This window comes from Ursus arctos, unplaced genomic scaffold (genome assembly GCF_023065955.2).
Source record: "Ursus arctos isolate Adak ecotype North America unplaced genomic scaffold, UrsArc2.0 scaffold_20, whole genome shotgun sequence".
NCBI classification, from domain to species: domain Eukaryota; kingdom Metazoa; phylum Chordata; class Mammalia; order Carnivora; family Ursidae; genus Ursus; species Ursus arctos.
This window is the reverse complement of record NW_026622875.1, coordinates 47,768,259-47,787,587: the sequence shown is the minus strand read 5'-3', so window position 1 is coordinate 47,787,587 and position 19,329 is coordinate 47,768,259. Positions and strand designations below refer to the sequence as shown.

The 19,329-nt window shown below is 38.1% G+C and overlaps 1 protein-coding gene across 5 annotated transcripts in view; it reads right to left on the bottom strand.

Annotated features, from left to right (window-relative positions):
- The window catches only part of ULK4 (unc-51 like kinase 4), a 592,175-nt gene that overhangs the window by 226,721 nt on the left and 346,125 nt on the right, over window positions 1-19,329 (bottom strand). The gene's annotated exons all lie outside the window — the stretch shown is intronic.

The following is a 19,329-nucleotide window of genomic DNA, read 5'->3' as shown; positions in this document are numbered from 1 at the left end:
AACAAAAAAGCAAGACCCTGAAAAGAGAAGCTAGAACTAGAAACACTGAGATCCGGAACGTCAACATTCAGAACTAGTCATTCGAATCAGTGCTTCGATTTCAGCAATAGTAAAGGCCATTTTGGTTGTGTCCAAAAATACAAAACCAAAGCAAACAAAACAGAGAACAATAAAAATGCTCCAAAGAAAGATTTGTAAAATTTTTATTTTGGGTGTTTTTTTTTAATTGGAAGTGTAATTAACATACAGTGTTCTATTGGTTTCAGGTGTACAATATAGTAATTCAACAATTCTGTCCATCACTGAGCTCTCATCACCATAAGTGTACTCTTCATCCTCATCTATTTCATTCATCCTCTACCCACCACCACTTTGGAAACCACCAGCTCATTCTCTGTATGTAACCCTGTACTTTTGTCTCTTTTTCTTTGTTTGATTTCTTAAATTCCAACACTAAAAAAGAAAAAAAAAATCCTACTGGGTGATTTGATTTTGAATTAAGACTAGGGTATATTCAAGTTGGTCAGGTAGAAAATGCTTGCCCCCCCCCCCAACACACACACTGGTATGCTCTTCCTTCGCATCTCTGCTCAAATGCCATCTTAAAAGACAGGCCTTCCTAAGTCATCTTGTGCACAACCCCCATGTCGCATGTCCTACCCCCGTTAATGGTCACGTCATGATCTAACAAATGTTTGACACACAGATTGTACTCTGGGGGAGACAGACCATAAAGAATCACTGTTAAGACAAAAGCCTTTGTTTTATCCACTAACCAGTGACTAGAATAATGGCTGGAATCAGTTCTCATCAAATATTTAAATAAATGAATATGTGGATGACTAAGTGGGGGGTAATAAAAGCCAGTTCCGTTATTTGGGACTATAAAATGGCTCAGGTCTTCAGACTGATGTATGCAAATATGGAAATGTAGAGCATAACTTTGAATTTCATTTTCCATCAACGTCTGATTACCTACTGATTAAATCTGACAACCTGCAAAGGGAGAAAAATCATTATTAGATCCCAACCTATCGTCTATAACAACCTAAATGTAACTAATGATACATTTTATTATACGTAATAGCTTTTAGAGGGGAAAAAATAAATGGCCATACTGTCACTGTAAAAAAGTTTCCCTGAACTTTGCTCTATAATTGAACATAAATGTATAGTTATACTTGATTTATAAATGTAAACTGTAAACATATTTAAGCTTTCATTTGTAGATATATCATTTTGAATCTAATCATGAATTGTAATTTAAAATTCACCGAGTTGCTTTCTATCACAGATATATTATGTGTATATAATAGAGTGTCCCTTAAAGGGAAGAAAATGAGCATTCTTCTCAATGACATCTACGTGCCATATTAAATTCTCAGTATAACTAAATGACAATGACATTATCCCCATCTTAGAGACGACAAAGCAGTTCACACATGGGCTGCCGGGAAGCACAAGGTCACACGGCTTTCATGTCGTAGTGCCAAATGACAATCCAATCTGACTGACCTGAATCTAAGGCACCCGTATATCGAACGTTAAGCCACTATCTGCATCTATAAGTAGTACTAGACTCTTTCAGAAAACCTTTTTACTGATGTGCAGTAGACATATAATAAAGTGTAAATATCCTAAGTACACAGATGAATCTTGCCCAAACCGAACACACGTAAAGAGTCCACGGCTAAAGAAAGAGAGTATCACCAGCACCCAGATTCCTCTTGTGCCCCCTCCAGACATTATGTCCCTCCCCAAAAGTCATTACTACCCTGACTTCTAACATCAAGAATTAGCTGTGGGGTTTGTATTTTGTATAATTAAAATCACACAACACGTTCATGAGATCCACGTATATGACACTAACAGTAGAGTACCGCTATGTGGCACTATACTTGTGACTACCTCACAGTGTATTTAAATATTCGCATGCTGATGGGCATTTGAAGAGTCTCCAGTGTTTTGTTATTACAGATATTATGCTATCAACACCCTCGTACATATCTCTCAGTGTTTTGTACATAAGTTTTGTCCATTAGATTTATTCCTAAGTATTTGATTTTTTTTGGATACGATTATAAATGGATTCGTCCTTCAATTTTTTTGTTTATTGTAAGTCGAAACCTGGTTTCTTTAAATATCGATCTTACATCAATTGATATTTTATAGTGACCTTATAACTGGTGACCTTGATAAATTTGCATGTTAATTTCAGTAGTGCATTGACTCTTTTGAATTTTCCAGGTTCACATTCATGTCACCTGAAAATAATGGTAATTTTCTTTCTTTCTTTCTTTCTTTCTTTCTTTCTTTCTTTCTTTCTTTCTTTCTTTCTAATTCTTATGCATCTTTTTAAAAATATACCTATTGTTCTGAATAGGACTTCTAATACAGTGTTTAAACATAGTGATGCTGGGGGCGCCTGGGTGGCACAGCAGTTAAGCGTCTGCCTTCGGCTCAGGGCGTGATCCTGGCGTTGTGGGATCGAGCCCCACATCAGGCTCCTATGCTGTGGGCCTGCTTCTTCCTCTCTCACTCCCCCTGCTTGTGTTCCCTCTCTCGCTGGCTGTCTCTATCTCTGTCAAATAAATAAATAAATAAAATCTTTAAAAAAAAAAAACATAGTGATGGTGGACATTTTTTATTTGTTCCAATCTCAGGGTAAAATTGTCAATATTCTGATGTTCCAATATTGAATACAACTTTTGCTTTAGATTTTTTTGGGGGGATATTCTTTATCAAGTGAAGGTAATTCCCTTCTAATCTTAGTAAGCCAATAGTTTAAAAATTATAAATAGGTGTTATCTTTTGTCAAATGTATTTTCTGCAGTGTTTTTCTTTTAATTGTCTATCTAGCAAGAAAAGCCAAAGTAGAATCGCCTGTCTCACATAACCAGTACATACATTAATGCAATCATCTTAAAATTAGATTACAGAGCACATTAACATTTTTTATCTACATTATAGTTCCTTCATCCTACCCTGCTGGCACTAACATTCATTTACGTGGAGGGAGGAAGTCAGAAGAGAACCTCAGGCCTCCAGGATAAAGAAGAAGAAGCCAAAGAGAAGGTACTTGGGCTTCCATATACACCTTCCTACTCATCTTAAGGCCCTGGAGACAATTATTCCAGCAATCCAAACAAGCTGAAAGCATGGTTAGATGGGTTTCCTAAGTGTGGATAGAGTGTATACTGTAGGGAAAAGAGTGGAAACTCACAATGATTCATGTACCTTTCTTTTCCAAGTCTTGAGGCAAGAAGCAAGAGAACTGCAGAAATCCTGGATTATAGTCATTTTTTTTTCTTGCTGCTTTTTCTTCTACTTTTTTCTTCTTCCTTTTTGGAATCTTTTACAATTTTTCTTTACCTTTCCACCAATTTTGCATCACCTTCTCTGTTAATTTTTTCTCTCAAATCTCTGTTCTTGCATTCCAACCCTCAGTCCTTCATTAATGAATCCTTCCCCTGTTCTCTAGCACTGAAGCAACTGTTTTCTTATTTTTGACCAGAGGTCTCCAAAGTGATCCATAGGAGTGTGTTTAAAAAATATTAGAACTTATTATAATTATTTTTACCAAAGAAACGAACAAGAAAACCCACCAGCAGCTGGTCTTTTCACTGGATGTATCATTCTTCTGCACAAAGCCAGGGGTACTTGGGTATCCAGACGAAAGGCTGGGGGCAGCAAGACTCAGGGAAGTGGAATGGGCCATGGGTTTTGTAAAATTTCACCACACTGGGACATTATAGTAGTTCATGTACCTCTGATTAAATGTATGTACCAATTGTACTATCTCGTTTTGACTAAATTTAATAACTAAAAAATTAAAAAGTAGATGAGGACCTTAAAATGATTCCTGCAACAACAACTACAAAGTGGAATTGAAGGTAATACTAATGACACAAACACACAAAGATTCAGAGCGATTCTGCTCCCTACAGTTTTCCTCCACCACATCATGATATTAAAAACAATGACAAGCTAATTGGATCTGAAAAGCAGCTTTAAAAATTGAAATTATGACAACTACTACTGTTACAATGAATTTGCTATGCATTTTGTCTTGATACTTAAGTTAGAAATAGCAATCTGTCATAATTAGCAAGAAAATGTAAAACAAGCACCCAAATAGAAAAATAAATCTCTATATTTCATGTGCTTCTAGTACCTCTCAACATTTTATGAAACTTGATGATAAACATACAGAAGCCCCTATGAGGTTTCACACTTTACAGTAAAAGTCAGAAAAAGCACAAACCATTGGGGCAACACTTTTCTTCTCATGGTAAAAATGGCTGAAATAACACCCAACCAAAAAAAAAAAAAAAAACAGAACCTGAAATTTAATCTTTTTCAATAAATATTGTTGGTAATATTTTTAAATATTGCTGAAAACTCGAGGCAGCAAGTATTAGACCAAATTATATATTATGGGAGGTTGGATCACAACACAGTTATTTCAAATTGATTTCAGTCATACTATTAAGAGATTCTGTTCCTACCAAAAAATAGTCAAATCATTACTTTTTCTATGAGTCACTAAAGAAAAGATGTGCTGGAAATGATATATTCTTGACAGTCAATAATTTATTTATTAGAGATGTTTTTATTAAAACCTGTGTAAGTGAAATCACTTACAGAATATCTGCTTTGATATCAATTTTTTATAGAATTATTCTCAGGGTAAGGTTAGAAAGAAAACTCCATAAGTAAAATTTGTTTCTAGCATCATTCACTGGCAAACTGTTGCAATAGGGTTACTGAATGGCAGAAATATACAATATGTTAGAGGAAAAATAACAAAATCAAATAAACACCCATACATATATGACTATATGCATATAAAATATTTATGGAATATGAACTTTGTGCAAGACAACATTCTGACATCTTTACATTCATTCTCGTGTAATATTTGCAACAATCCCCTATGCTGGGTATTGTAATTAAACCTACCGTCACAGGTGAGGCCACTGAGGCACAGACCAGGTAAGACCTGCCCAAGGTCATAGTGGCTGTCAGTTGCACAGCCAGGACTCGAACCCGGGCAACCCAGATTAAGAGTGCCTGCTCCCAAACACCAGGGCACTGATGTGGTGAGTTTTGGAAAAACAAGATCTTGACAATAGCCAAATCTTTACAATATTTAGTAATGAGATGCAGAATGATCAGAAAAACACATGGATTCACTGCTTATCTCATGGCTAAGATGTTAAAAGAGCTGCTAAGCTTCAAGATGATTAATGCAGTTGTATTTTTTTACAAAAAGGTATTTGCTGAGATTCTGTGATAACAAACAAGTTGTCCGGATGCTATCCAGCAGGTGCTTACACACACACGCACACCTTATTACTTAACACACACTTCACCCATTCCTACAAGGTGAAGAAGTTGGAACACTGAGTGAAACGTTAACTACTATAGAGAGCATTTTTAAAAAAGATATTTGATAAAGTTTCCAGCATCATCTGATTGGGTGGCTAAAAGTACTATAGTAAGACTGTTCCCTAAAAGTCTCAAATCTATACCATAAGGAAAATCAGAGAAAAAGCCTTTAAATACACAGTGGAGGAGATTTAAAAAAAAAAAAAAAAGAGCCATGGCCATTATATCATACCATACACAAAAATTACCTTGAGATGGTTCACAGACCTACATATAAAAGGGTATGATAAAGCTTCTAGAAAAAAGCATAGGAGAATATCTTCATGACTATGGCAAAATTTCTTAAACAAGGGACAATAAAACATTAACTATAAAAAATATAAGATTTCATTAAATTAGGAACATCTGCTCATAAAGTTTGCCATTGAGGAGTATAAAGCACACTACAGAATTGAAGACAGTATTTGCAATATACATATCCAACAAAGGAATCTTGTTTAGAATACATAAAGAATCCTATAAATTAGACACCAAACAAGCGAATTTTAGAAATGAGTGAAAGATATGCACAGGCACAAAAGAGGATATCTAAATGGCCAATCAACATATGAAAATGTTACAAATTAAAAACATAATTAAGATACTACTTACAAACCAACAGAAAGACTAAAAATAAAGAGATGAATACCAAATATGTAGAGTAACTGCAATTCTCTTACGTGGCCAGTTGGCGTGCAAATCAAATCAGCACAACACTTTAGAAAACCATTTGGCAAAATCTACTGAAGACTAATATACATCTTCCCTAAGACTCAGCAATTCCATTTGCAGGTCTATGTATACGTGTGTGTCTATGTGTGTGTATGTGTACATGTCTGTGTGATTCTGCATGTATCCAAAACAAATGAGGGGCTATGGCCCTAAAACAAGAATATTAACAGCAGCTTTATTCATAATAGCCATAAAGTGAGAGATGCCTGGGTGGCTCAGCCAGTTAAGCATCTGCCTTCAGCTCAGGTCATGATCCCAGGGTCCTGAGATCGAGTCCGACATCAGGTTCCTTGCTCAGTGGGGAGCCTGCTTCCCCCTCTGTCTGCCACTCCTCCTGCTTGTGCTTGCTCATGTGTTCTCTCTCTCTAACAAATAAATAAAATCTTTAAAAAAAAATAGCCATAAAGTGAAAACAAGCCAAATGCCCATCAATAGGAAAAGAGAAACTGCAATATAGTCATACGATGGGATACTATATAGCAATTTTTTTTAAAAGATTTTATTTATTTATTTGACAGGGAGAGACAGCCAGCAAGAGAGGGAACACAAGAAGGGGGAGTGGGAGAGGAAGAAGCAGGCTCCCAGCAGAGGATCCTGAGGTGGGGCTCGATCCCAGAACGCCGGGATCACGCCCTGAGCCGAAGGCAGACACTTAATGACTGAGCCACTCAGGTGCCCCTATATAGCAATTTTTTTAAAATTAAAAAACACTTACAAAAAGGAACAATGTGGATGACTTTCATAGAAATTATGCTATGAAAGTAGCCGGACACAAAAGTGGGTCTATTTTGTATTTCTTTTATAAGAAGTTCAAGAACAGACAAACTAATCAATAGTTCTAGAAATCAGAATACTGATTAGCTCTGGGTAAAGCATGGACTGGAAACGAATTTGAAGGAACTTTCTGTTGTAGCAAAAATGTTCTTACTCTGGGTCTAGATGTTGGTTTTACATATGTTTTACATATGTTCATACATATGTAAAAATTCATTAAGTAGTATGCTTAAAATTAGTCTACTTTATTACTCCCTGTTAAAGCTCAATAAAAAGTAAATAAAATATGACCAAAAAAATTTTAAAGCTATTTTCACACCCATTTAAATGTTTTCCAAGGAAATCTCAGTAGGTCTTGAATCTATATAAGAATGCAAAATGTTCCAATTAGTTTGTAAGAATAGGCAATGTTCTGGGAAAATGATATTTTGCTAAATAAATTATTAACAAATCTTTGCATAACTGGTTTATGGTCCTGAAAATAAGTATAATTTAGGAAGCAGAGTCAACAGTGCACGTTCTCCATGCAGATCTATGCACTGTTACGAGTCTCATTTTTCAGCTATAACAACCATTAAAACCAAGTATCAAAATTAACTAAACCAGAAGAAAATAAAAAGACAGGCCACCGAGTGGGAACAAATATTTACAAAACACATATCTGAGGAAGGATCTGTAGCCAAAATATACAAAGAATCCTTAAACCTCAACCATAAGAAAACAAACAATCCAATTAAAAACTGGGCAAAAGATCTGAACACATACTTCATCAAAGAAGATACACAGATGGCAAATAAGTGTATGCAAAGATGCCCCACATCGCATGGTGTTAGGGTAAACGAGATACCACCATAAACTTACTAGAATGGTGAGAATTCAAAACACTGACACCAAATGCTGGTGACGATGCGGAGCAACAAGAACTCTTGTTCACTGCCGGTGGGAATGCAAAATGGCGCAGCCACTTTGGAAGACAGTTTGACGCTTTCTTATAAAACTAAACGTAGGCTTGCCATACAGTCCAGCGACTGTGCTCTTTGGTACTAACTCGTATGAGCCGAAAAACTTAAGTCCACACAGAAATCTGCACACAGCTGTTTAGAGCAGCTTTATTCATCGTTGCCAAAACCTGGCAGCAACGAAGATGTCTTTCAAGTGGATACACAAACTGTGATAATCCAATGGAATATATACAGTGAACACAATGGAATGTTACTCAGCAATAAAAAGAAATGAGCTACCACGCCACAAAAAGACATGGAGAAATGTCTTAAACGCATATTGTGGGTGAAAGAAGCCAGTATGAAAAGGGTACATACTGTATGATTCCAAATATATGACATCTGGGAAAGGTAAAACTATAGAGACATTAAAAAGATCAGGGGGTTGGAGTGGGACTGAGAGAAGGATGAATACATGGAACACAGGAGATTTTTAGGGTAGTGGAACCATTCTATATGTTACTGCAATGGTGGATTCTAGACAAGGCGCATTTGGCAAAACCCATAGAATTATACAATACAAAGAGTGAACCTTAAAGTAAACTATGAATTCTATATAATAATAATGTATCGATACTAGTTCACCAATTGTAACAAGTATTAACATTAATGTGTTAACAAGAGGGTAATCTGTGCAGGGGGCTGGAGGAAAGGGGAAAGACAGGGGGCCTCTCTGTACTTTCTGTTCAACTTCTCTGTAAACCTAAAAGTGGTTTTTTTTTTTTTTTAAGATTTATTTATTTGAGAGAGAGAGAGCACAAGTGGGAGGGGCGGAAGGAGAGGGAGAGAGAATCTCAAGCAGACTCTGCACTGAGCACCGAGCCTAACGCGGGGCTTGATCTCAAGACTCTGAGATCACGACCTGAGCCGAAACCAAGAGTCCGATGCCTAATCAAATGTGCCACACAGGTGCCCCCTAAAACTGCTCTTTAAAAAGAAAAGTCTACTAATTAAGAAAAAATAAACTAAACCAAATCTGCAAACTGCTCTCTCATAAAATGCTAAATCATATTTTCAAAAATAATGAAATGTATTTGATTAAAAACTAAAAGGTATTTCATACCATTAAAATAAATAAAATTAGTTTAAAAAAAAAACATTTCTTTCATTTGCATCTCATGATAAGAGGAGCCAAAGAGCTCCTGCCTTCCCCCTGCCCCCACAAGGACACACAAAGCACTGCTATATAGACCCAGCTTCTACTTAGGGAGGAGAGAGAGATGTATTTTGAACAGACTATAAATAGACTTGCAATCAGGCTGTTTTCAACTAGAAAAGAATTAGACGAGAATTAGACACACTTAAATGGAAAGTTCATGTTTAGGAGAAAAGTTTAAGTTTTTTGTGTTTTGTTTTGTTTAATTTGGGTTTCGCTATGCAGTTGAGATGGGGCTTGTGAAAGGTTTTAATTTATACGTATGTCCATTTTGGCCCCTTAGCAATAATATATGAGTCCACAACATCATAAACAACATATGTCAGACAGGTCATCTTTAAAGTAAAATAACCCACAAGGTCAAACCAGGTTTCTATTTCCATGCTGCTGTTCTAGTAGCCTCTCTGTGGGCTCTCTGGATTCGGGAGACTGGTTTTCCTCAAGAGATATCCACCTTGCCTGGTAGAGAACCAGACTCAGAGTGTTAAAAGCATTAAGAGTGTTCGATGCTAGCTGGCTGTGTCTTTGAAAAACAAATGCCATTTGGGATCCCACTTCTTATTACTGTTGTTGTTGTTGTTGTTGTTGTTGTTGTTATTATTATTATTATTATTATTATTATTATTATTGGAACTGGTCTCTCCTCATCTGATGGACTCACAAGCTCATACCATATGCAATTATCTTTACCGCTATTTTCCAAGTTCATCTGTTCATTCATTCAATAAATATTTATTGAGCAAAAATGACGTGCCTGATGTTGTACCAGAAAAATCTAGATGAACATCCCTTTATTTAATATCAAATACCTGATGAGGCTATCTTAGTAAAACCCTTTGGATTGGCCATTCTGTCAAGATACGATTAGGAGGACTGAGCACTGAATGAATGGTCACGACACCAATCTGTTTACTGCTTCAGTTTCATAAAATAGACACGTGCCCAAACAATTATCCTTTCTTTTGTCTTTGCTGTCAGAGCACCAGGGTGAATGCCATTTCCAGCTCCAGTGCGCGGTTGGTGGAAACCCAGCATTAAGGAATGCATGTCTTTATTCTCTAGGCAGAGATGCCTTTTCTAAACACTGGCCATGTCTCAAAAGGAAAGAAAATGCATGCCACTGGTCAGCAGGGACATCAAGGGAGAAGATGCTGAATTGTGTCTACAAAGGAGAGATGTCAAGTCATCAGTAATATTAGCCTCAAAGACAGAGGGCATTGTTCCAGTCCATTTCACTGACAGCAAACAGAACTAAAGCAAAATCTTGGTTCCAAACAAGAGGCAGAAAAGAATACCAAATGTTGGTATCAAGTACCTTGTATCAAATACTTGGTGTTCTGGAGACAGAGGTGAGCCAGCCCTTGCTGAACACTAGGGAGCGAAGGGGCTCAAGTTTAGAACTTCTGCATCTCAGGGTCATCCTAGCCACTTTCCCACCGGGGCTCCCATCCCCAAGGAAAGTTTCTGCACTTTGTTTGCCTCGCTTTTGTCATCTGCACAATGAGACGTTTGAGTAAGTGACTTTTAGGAATATCCCAATTCTAGACACCGTGATTCAAAAAAAGGTTATTGAGTGAAATGGAAGGAAACAAAATCCAAATCAGACAACCGTCTCCAACAGGAAAGGAGAGTTTCTGGGCATGGGGCAGTGAAAGACAGCTGTTAGGAAGGAGGTGAGGACAAACTATAATGCCCAGACAGCCTCCACTGTGGTAGAAGTTGTTAACAGAACGGGAGATAAATGGACTGATTTATGCAGCAATTTATAGCTAATATCCAAGAGACACCTAGAGAAAAAGACTGGATTAAATCCAAAGTTTGGTGCTTATATAGACAGAAGATCATTTTATTGTTTGCCAATCAGTCACTTACATATCTATAGATGGAAAGAGCAGATACATTTTATTAAAAATGTTAATGCTAGATCATTGCTCTCTGGGGATTCATTTTTTAAGCGTGTGAAATTCTACCTGCTTTAACAATAAGATGCACATACTGATGTTTGAAATCTAAGTAATCTCTTGACATTTGACTAAAAGTCAAAGTAGTGGACCACAGGACAAATAGAACACTTCACCCATGAAGGTTGACTATTAGCTTTGTTTCATGGTCTGTAAATGAGTTATTAAACTCTTCTATAAAGTTTTATTACTGTTCTAATCCCATTAATAACTGTCCTCAGTTTAAACGGCCTACCGCTTGCTGAATATGCCAGTGCAGTGCTGAGATCATTGCGGCCTGACATGAGATGTTCCTCCCTCTAAAACTAAGGGTATAAAGGAGCAGGCGTTAGAGACACCACGCAGCACCAATTATATCCTTTAAAGGAAAAAAGGAAAGAGCCAGCTGTTAGCGGTCTCTCTTTGTACAGGGAGAACCTGCTTGATTCCACATTTCCATCTTTAGTTCCCGAGTGTTTGCAGCCTAGACAGAAGGGAATAAAAGTGAATGTATGTTTCAGCACATTGTGAAAGCACTTAGGGAGAAAACAATTTACATCTTAATAGCTTCCTTTCATTACATTAACTCCTCCTCTGCTTTTCATCTTGGAGACTGCAGGAATGTTTGCAAACATTGGCAAGTATAGGAGAGAATCACAGAATCTCCCAAGCAGTTAAGAAGCTCTGGCGGACATAAGCCAGCTTCCCAATAGCCTGAAATCGCTTCTCCTTCTGGTCTCCCTGCCAGACTTGTGGCACTCACTTTGCCCAGAGCCTGACCTCTCCACACTTCCAGTCTTCAAATTGCTGGAAAGATCTTTCTTATATTGAACAGGACGTGGCTGCCCTGGAACCTTCACTAGGTCACCTCCTTACGTTTCACAGCAGAGTTGGACACCTATCTGAAGACAGCACTAGGAGCTTATCCGGCCTACAAGCCAACAGCCCGGCATCTTCTGTCACTCCTTAGGACAACGAATGGCTTCCATCCACTCCATTCCAGAAAGAACTGCCTCCCTTTCATGGATGCCTTATGCTAAGCAACCTCTCATTTTATCTGCAGTGTTTCTTTAATGTTTCACCCAGAAGTAAACTCAACATTCTTCCTCACACCGAGGAGACATCTGAAGCCCCAAGGCTGGGATGTCATCAAGTATGATCCCCTAAAATGGAGTGTGGTAGAGAATTTGAGTTTAAAGTACATATGAACATGCGGGGAAAACAGGGACAGGAGAAGCAAAGTAAACCCATGAATGTCTTAATAGGACACAGAACACACTCTAATATAAGAAACATTTTATTTGCTTTAAACATTTCATACTTAAAGTTAGTAAAATGGGAACTTTAGTATTTCTGTTACTTGGTTCATGTTTGATAAGAAATTTTCAGGATCTTTTGACCCTACAGTTTCAAGAAGTTGCTTCTAAACTGGATTTACTATCTTGCAAAATATATATATACTAAAAAACATTTTAAAACGTGATCTCTTGTGTCCAAAGTGGCTGGCTGGCCACAGAATGTTCATGCTCTTCTTTCCACACTGTGCCATCATCACTGGGAAGTGGCTGCTCGGGCTGGTAGGCCACTGCCCAAACTCTCAGCAGCCTAACCTGTCCGTGGCACCAGTTCCTGCCCACGGAAGGTGAGCAAAGGGGATGTGTGTCCTTTCCAGCTGGGTTTCTTTCTCAGTTGTGGTAAAATATACATAACATAAAATTTACCATTTTAACCCCAAAGTATACAATTCGGTGGCACTGAATACATTCACAATGTTGTGTCACCATTGCCACTGTATCCAGACCATTTTCATCATCCCAGACAGATTTTGTACCCATGAAACACTAACTCCCCATCTCCCTCGTCCCGGACCCTGGTAACTGCTATTCTACTGGCTCTGTGAATGTGTCTATTCTAGGTACCTTCAAAGAAGTGAAATCATATTACTATTTGTCCTTTTGCGTCTGGTTTCTTCCACTTAGGGTAATGTTTACAAAGTTCATCCATGGTGTAGTATATATCAGAATTTTATTCCTTTTTATGACTAAATAATATTCCAGTGTACAAATATTTGGTATGTCCACCACATTTTGTCATCCATTCATCCGTTGACGAGCACATGGGTAATTTCCACCCTTTGGCTGTTGTGAATAATGCTGCAATGAGGATTTGTGTTTAAGTATCTGTTTGAGTCCTTGTTTTCAATTCTTCTGGGCATACACCTCAGAGGTGGATTGTGGTAAAGCTGTGTTTAACTTTTTGAGGAATCTCCAGACTGTTTTCCACATCGGCTGCACCATTTTACATTGCATCAGCAATGCAGGAAGGTTCCAATTTCTCCATATCCTCATCAACATTTCCTTTTTTTAAAAAACAAAAACTAATTGTCATCTTAGTAGGTGTGAAGTAGTATCTCCTTATGGTTTTGAGTTGCATTTCCCTAATAACAAATAATATTGTGCATCTTTTCATGTACTTAACTGGCTATTCGTATGTCTTCTTTTGAGAAATGTCTATTCAAGTCCTTTGCCCATTTTTGAATGAGGTTGTTTTTGTTGTTGAGTTGTAGGCATTCTTTATATATTCTGGAAATTAATCCCTTATCAGATAAATGATTTGCAAGTATTTTCACCTCTAGGTGGGTTTTGTAAGAAGCAGGTGAGCCCTCTCCACTATTTTACTCTTCTGCCTGCTGGATGCAGAGGACGAGAAGACCCAGGGGAATAATGGAGCCATGAAATGAAAGGGGACGGGCATCACATGGAAGAAAGCCACCCACTGACCAGGAAGGCCAAATATTCTACTATTTACACAACTGATAAACTTCTTTTGTATTCATTTACTGAATTTTCGTTCCTTTTCTCCACAAGCTACCATTACCCAACTTACCACACTCCTCTTTCCAAATGTTCAGCCTTCCTGATTATATGATCTAAGAGTTCATGGTTTCCATCCCCTACATCACATCACCTTTAGTGCCTCTTTTTTTTTTTTTTTAAGATTTTATTTATTCATTCAACAGGATAGAGACAGCCAGCAAGAGAGGGAACACAAGCAGGGGGAGTGGGAGAGGAAGAAGCAGGCTCATAGCGGAGGAGCCTGATGTGGGGCTCGATCCCATAATGCCAGGATCACGCCCTGAGCCCAAGGCAGATGCTTAACCGCTGTGCCACCCAGGCGCCCCACCTTTAGTGCCTCTTAAATATGGTTTCAGGTATTTCCTCATCAACCCTCCTTTTTTCAATGATCACAAACTAACAGCATCAGTATTTTGTTAAGATGGACTTACCTAGAGTTCTAAAATCCCTCCATTCCTCTTTTTGTAAATGAGATACTTTCCAACCTACAATCTTAGCACCCTCATTTCTCTGTAACTTCTTAAGAATGATGACTGAGTATAAACTTTCAGTTATAAGATGAATAAGGTCTGGGGACCTAATGTACCAGCATGGTGATTATGGTTAATGATCCTGTATTGTATACTTGAAAGTTCCTAGAAGAGCAGAACTTTAATGTTCTCACCACAAAAAAAGGGAATTAGGTGATATAACTCCTCACTATATATGCACAAAATCAACACACTTATATACCTAAAACATACACTGTTACATGTCAATTATATCTCAGAAAGAAAGAAAGACAAAGAATTTCACAAATAAGTATCTAATTATAAAAAAAGAACAATGGTTTGGAGATCATATTTGGGGATCTTTCAGTATACTACATTATAAACTATTTGAAGTGGTCAAGTTTAACTCATTTAAAATGGCTGACACTGTCTTAGAATCAAATAATTTATCTTGGGCTTCATTTTTCTCATTCCAATGATCTGCTTATACTCTCCCATGTGAGGACCACTAAGCTATTTTAGCACTCTTAAATACTTATGCTATTTTTATTAATTATACTTGAAAGTTTTACTTATATTATCATTTAATCCTCAAAACAAAAATATGAAATGGGTACCATTACCCTAAAGAGACTAGGACCCAAAGTATCTCACGGATAAGCTATAGACTCAGGATTCAAACCATACCATGTAACCCTCCTTTAGTTGCATGCAAACTTCTCATATTCTTCCCTAAATAATGGGTTTATATCTTTTTTTTTTGAAGAGTGTTTCAAAAACCTTTCAGTAGCTCTTTGAAATATTTAGAAGAGGCCTATAGATTCACATGTTCTATTATATGTCCCTCCCTCCTATTTAACATGTTTTTAATCTGATTTAATCAAAAAGCCTGTTAAATGTCTTTTTTCCTTTCACTGAAAAAACTTTGATACATGATAATATGGCTTTGATATTTCTAAGTATTTCTGACATTAAAAAGCCTAACTGAGGGCTGGTGAGGACATTCTAGGGAAGAGGAGTACTTCTATCTCAAAGAAACCTTAAAGAAAGATAAGTGGACAGTTCCATCTATATGATACCTAGTTGTCCTTATTTTAAAATCAAATACAAGAAAAGATGCAAAAATGAGATCACTGCTTCTAAGTTTTTAGCTCTCCACAATTGTTCTGCTAAGTCCAAGATGATGGTCTCAGCCTCTGGCAGTGACTTCCAGTGTGCTCCAAAGTGACAGGATCAGCCCCTGGGAAATCAGCCAGCTGGATCCCAAAAGTGAGGAGCTAGGTGAGAACTGAAGAAAAATCCGTCAGCAGCTCAAATTTTATTCAATTTGGTGGCCTTAAGAGAATCTAGCACACAATGTTTTATGTAAATATACGTGAAGGGAGGGAGGATACAAAGCGCATCACCGCAGATGAGGCCGGCAGTTGGACAACACATATGGTCAGGGCATTCTGTGGCTGAGCTCGTGAGCAGAGCGCAGAGACGCGAAGCACTTATTCTAGAAATGGAATATGAACACTACACTGGATAATCCACTATCATTCATTCAGTCAGTGCATATTTACCGAGCAACTTCCATGTCCCAGGAACTGTGCAGGGGAGCCACTGTGAATGGAGCAGGCAGGTGCTGGACTTCAGGGGGAAATCCTTCTAGCAGAGGACTGGGACATTTAGCAATTAACTGCCTAATTCGTATTTTAATTAAAGCTGTGAAAAGCACAACAGGGGAGAATAGGGGGTATCAGGGAAGAATTCCTTGAGGAAATGGTGTTTGAACCAGCTCTGAAGGCATTAAGGAGGGGAGAAAGATGGGGAATGGTACCTGGGAAGGCAGAAGGCTTGGGGTGCAAAGAAGCATGGTACATGACAGAAATTGAGATACGGTGAATGAGGCCAAAGCAGAGACAGCACCCGGAAAAGTGGCTTGAGGTGAAGTAGATTGAATGGGAGCTCTATGCTCATGATTCCATTCTTGTTTCTGAAATCACTAACAGAAGTTAGTATAGGGAGCAATATAAGATTTGTGTCCAGGGGCGTCTGGGTGGCACAGCGGTTAAGCGTCTGCCTTCGGCTCAGGGCTTGATCCCGGCGTTCTGGGATCAAGCCCCACATCAGGCTCCTCCGCTAGGAGCCTGCTTCTTCCTCTCCCACTCCCCCTGCTTGTGTTCCCTCTCTCGCTGGCTGTCTCTATCTCTGTCGAATAAATTAGATAAAAAAAAAAAAGATTTTTGCCCAAAATGATCGTTCTGGCTGTTGCTATACAAAAAAGAGGTCAGAGAATTCTCTTATCTTCTACTCGAATATCCTTCTGTTCCCAAGATGAGTACTCGACAAACCACCTCCGAAATCCCTAGTAGGCAGCAATGCAATTTAAAATATCTGAAATTTGTTGAGGAACCTCCACACTGTTTTCCAAAGTGGCTGTACCAACTTGCGTTCCCACCAACAGTGTAAGAGGGTTCCCCTTTCTCCACAGCCTTGCCAACATTTGTTGTTTCTAGCCTTGTCCATTTTTGCCATTCTAACTGGTGTAAGGTGGTATCTCAATGTGGTTTTGATTTGAATTTCCCTGATGGCTAACGATGTTGAACATTTTTTCATGTGTCTGTTAGCCATTTGTATGTCTTCACTGGAAAAGTGTCTGTTCGTGTCTTCTGCCTAAAACAGTGTGGAGGTTCCTCAAAAAGTTAAAAATAGAGCTACCCTATGACCCAGCAATTGCACTACTGGGTATTTACCCCAAAGATACAGACGTAGTGAAAAGAAGGGCCAAATGAACCCCAATGTTCATAGCAGCATTGTCCACACTAGCCAAACTGTGGAAGGAGCCGAGATGCCCTTCAACAGACAAATGGATAAAGAAGATGTGGTCCATACATACAATGGAATATTACTCAGCCATCAGAAAGGATGAATACCCACCATTTGCATCTACATGGATGGAACTGAAGGGCTATTATGCTGAGTGAAATCAGTCAAGCAGAGAAAGACAATTATCATATGGTTTCACTCATTTGTGCAACATAAGGAATAGCAGGGAGATTATTAGGAGAAGGAAGGGAAAAATGAAGGGGGGGGGGTAAACAGAGGGGGAAATGAACCATGAGAGACTATGGACTCCAGGAAACAAACTGAGGGTCTCAGAGGGGAGGGGGTTGGGGGGATGGATTAGCCCAGTGAAGGGTATTAAGGAGGGCACGTATTGCATGAAGCCCTGGATGCTATATGCAAACAATGAGTCATGGAACACTACATCAAAAACTAGCGATGTACTGTATGGTGACTAACATCATAATAAGAAAAATGATTTTTAAAAAATCTGAAATTTTAAAATTTATTTTTCTAAGATTTTATTTATTTGAGAAAGAGAGAGTACATGAGCAGGGGGGAGAGGGACAGAGGCAGAGGGACAAGCAGACTCCCCACTGAGCAGGGACCCTGACTTGGGGCTTCATCCTAGGACCCTGAGATCATGACCTGAGCCAAAGGCAGGCACTTAACCAACTGAGCCACCCAGGTGCCTCTGAAATTTTAAAATTTAAAGCAAAAGAATTCCTGCAATTCAATAATAAAATAGACAATCCGAATAGACATTTTGCTGAAGAATAGTCAATAAGCCCACGAAAGGATGCTTAACATCATTAGCCATTAGGGAAATGCACGTCAAACCCATGTGGGCTATCACTTCACACAATTAGGGGGGTCACATAAAAAAAGACACAAATAACATTTTCTCTGTTCTTGATGGCTAATACTGACACAAGAATAGGTCACTTTGCATCATTTTTTCTAGAATACGACATGGCTTTTTAATCTGCACACTTGCTTATTTATGGAGCATTTTCTACTGTCGTAAAGTATTTATCTGTTCAATTTGCTCAGGCCTCTTAAAAAGAGCACCAATCATCCTTATGATGTTCTATCTTCTTTGCCAAGGATATTGATCATTGCCTCTATTTGTATTTTTATTTATTTTTTATTTTTTTGTTTTGTTTAGTTCTTATTTAAATTTTTATTTAAATAAAAAAGGTTTTTATTTAAATTCTAGGAAGGTAACATACAGAGCAATATTGTTTTCAGGAGTAGAATTCAATGATTCATCACTTACATACAACACCCTTTGCTCATCACAACCCTTTCTTTTTGGCCACCTTTCCTTCCTAGTATCATTTCTCCACTTCCCTCCCTATGTTCCCTGTACCTCCAACCATCCCTGAATAAAGTACTTGGACTTCAATCCTTATCTCAGTATCTGCTTTGAGAATTCAAACCAAGGTACTACACAATTAGACAATCTTTAGCTTCTAATTTTGGCTACACAGACAACCTCGAAATATCCTCATTCTCAGACAGCAAGTCTTCTCAGTCTGAATATCCCTGTTACGATTCTGAATTGTCAGCACCATTTAACAATGGAGATTGAGTGACTGTGAATGGTAGAGACCATGACATAAATCGTGTTGTATGAAACACAACATTAGTGACGTTGATAATACCTTCCCTTCCCCATCAGCCACAGCAAATTCTTTCAAGACATGTCTCCAAAGGCAAGAGAAATAAAAGCAAAAATGAACTTTTGGTACTTCGTCAAGACAAAAAGCTTCTGCACAGCAAAGGAAACAGTCAAAAAAACTAAGAGGCAACCCATGGAATGGGAGAAGATATTTGCAAATGACACTACAGATAAAGGGCTGGCATCCAAGATCTATAAAGAACTTATCAAACTCAACACCCCAAAAACAAATAACCCAGTCAAAAAAATGAGCAGCAGACATGAACAGACACTTTGCCAAAGAGACACACGAATGGCTAACAGACACATGAAAAAATACTCAACATCACTAGCCATCAGGGAAATACAAATCTATTTGTATTTTTAAATCACTGTTTTCTTTTGTGTTTTGTGTGACTTCCTGAAGTCTGTTTGGCCCCTGATGATACCTTTCAGTT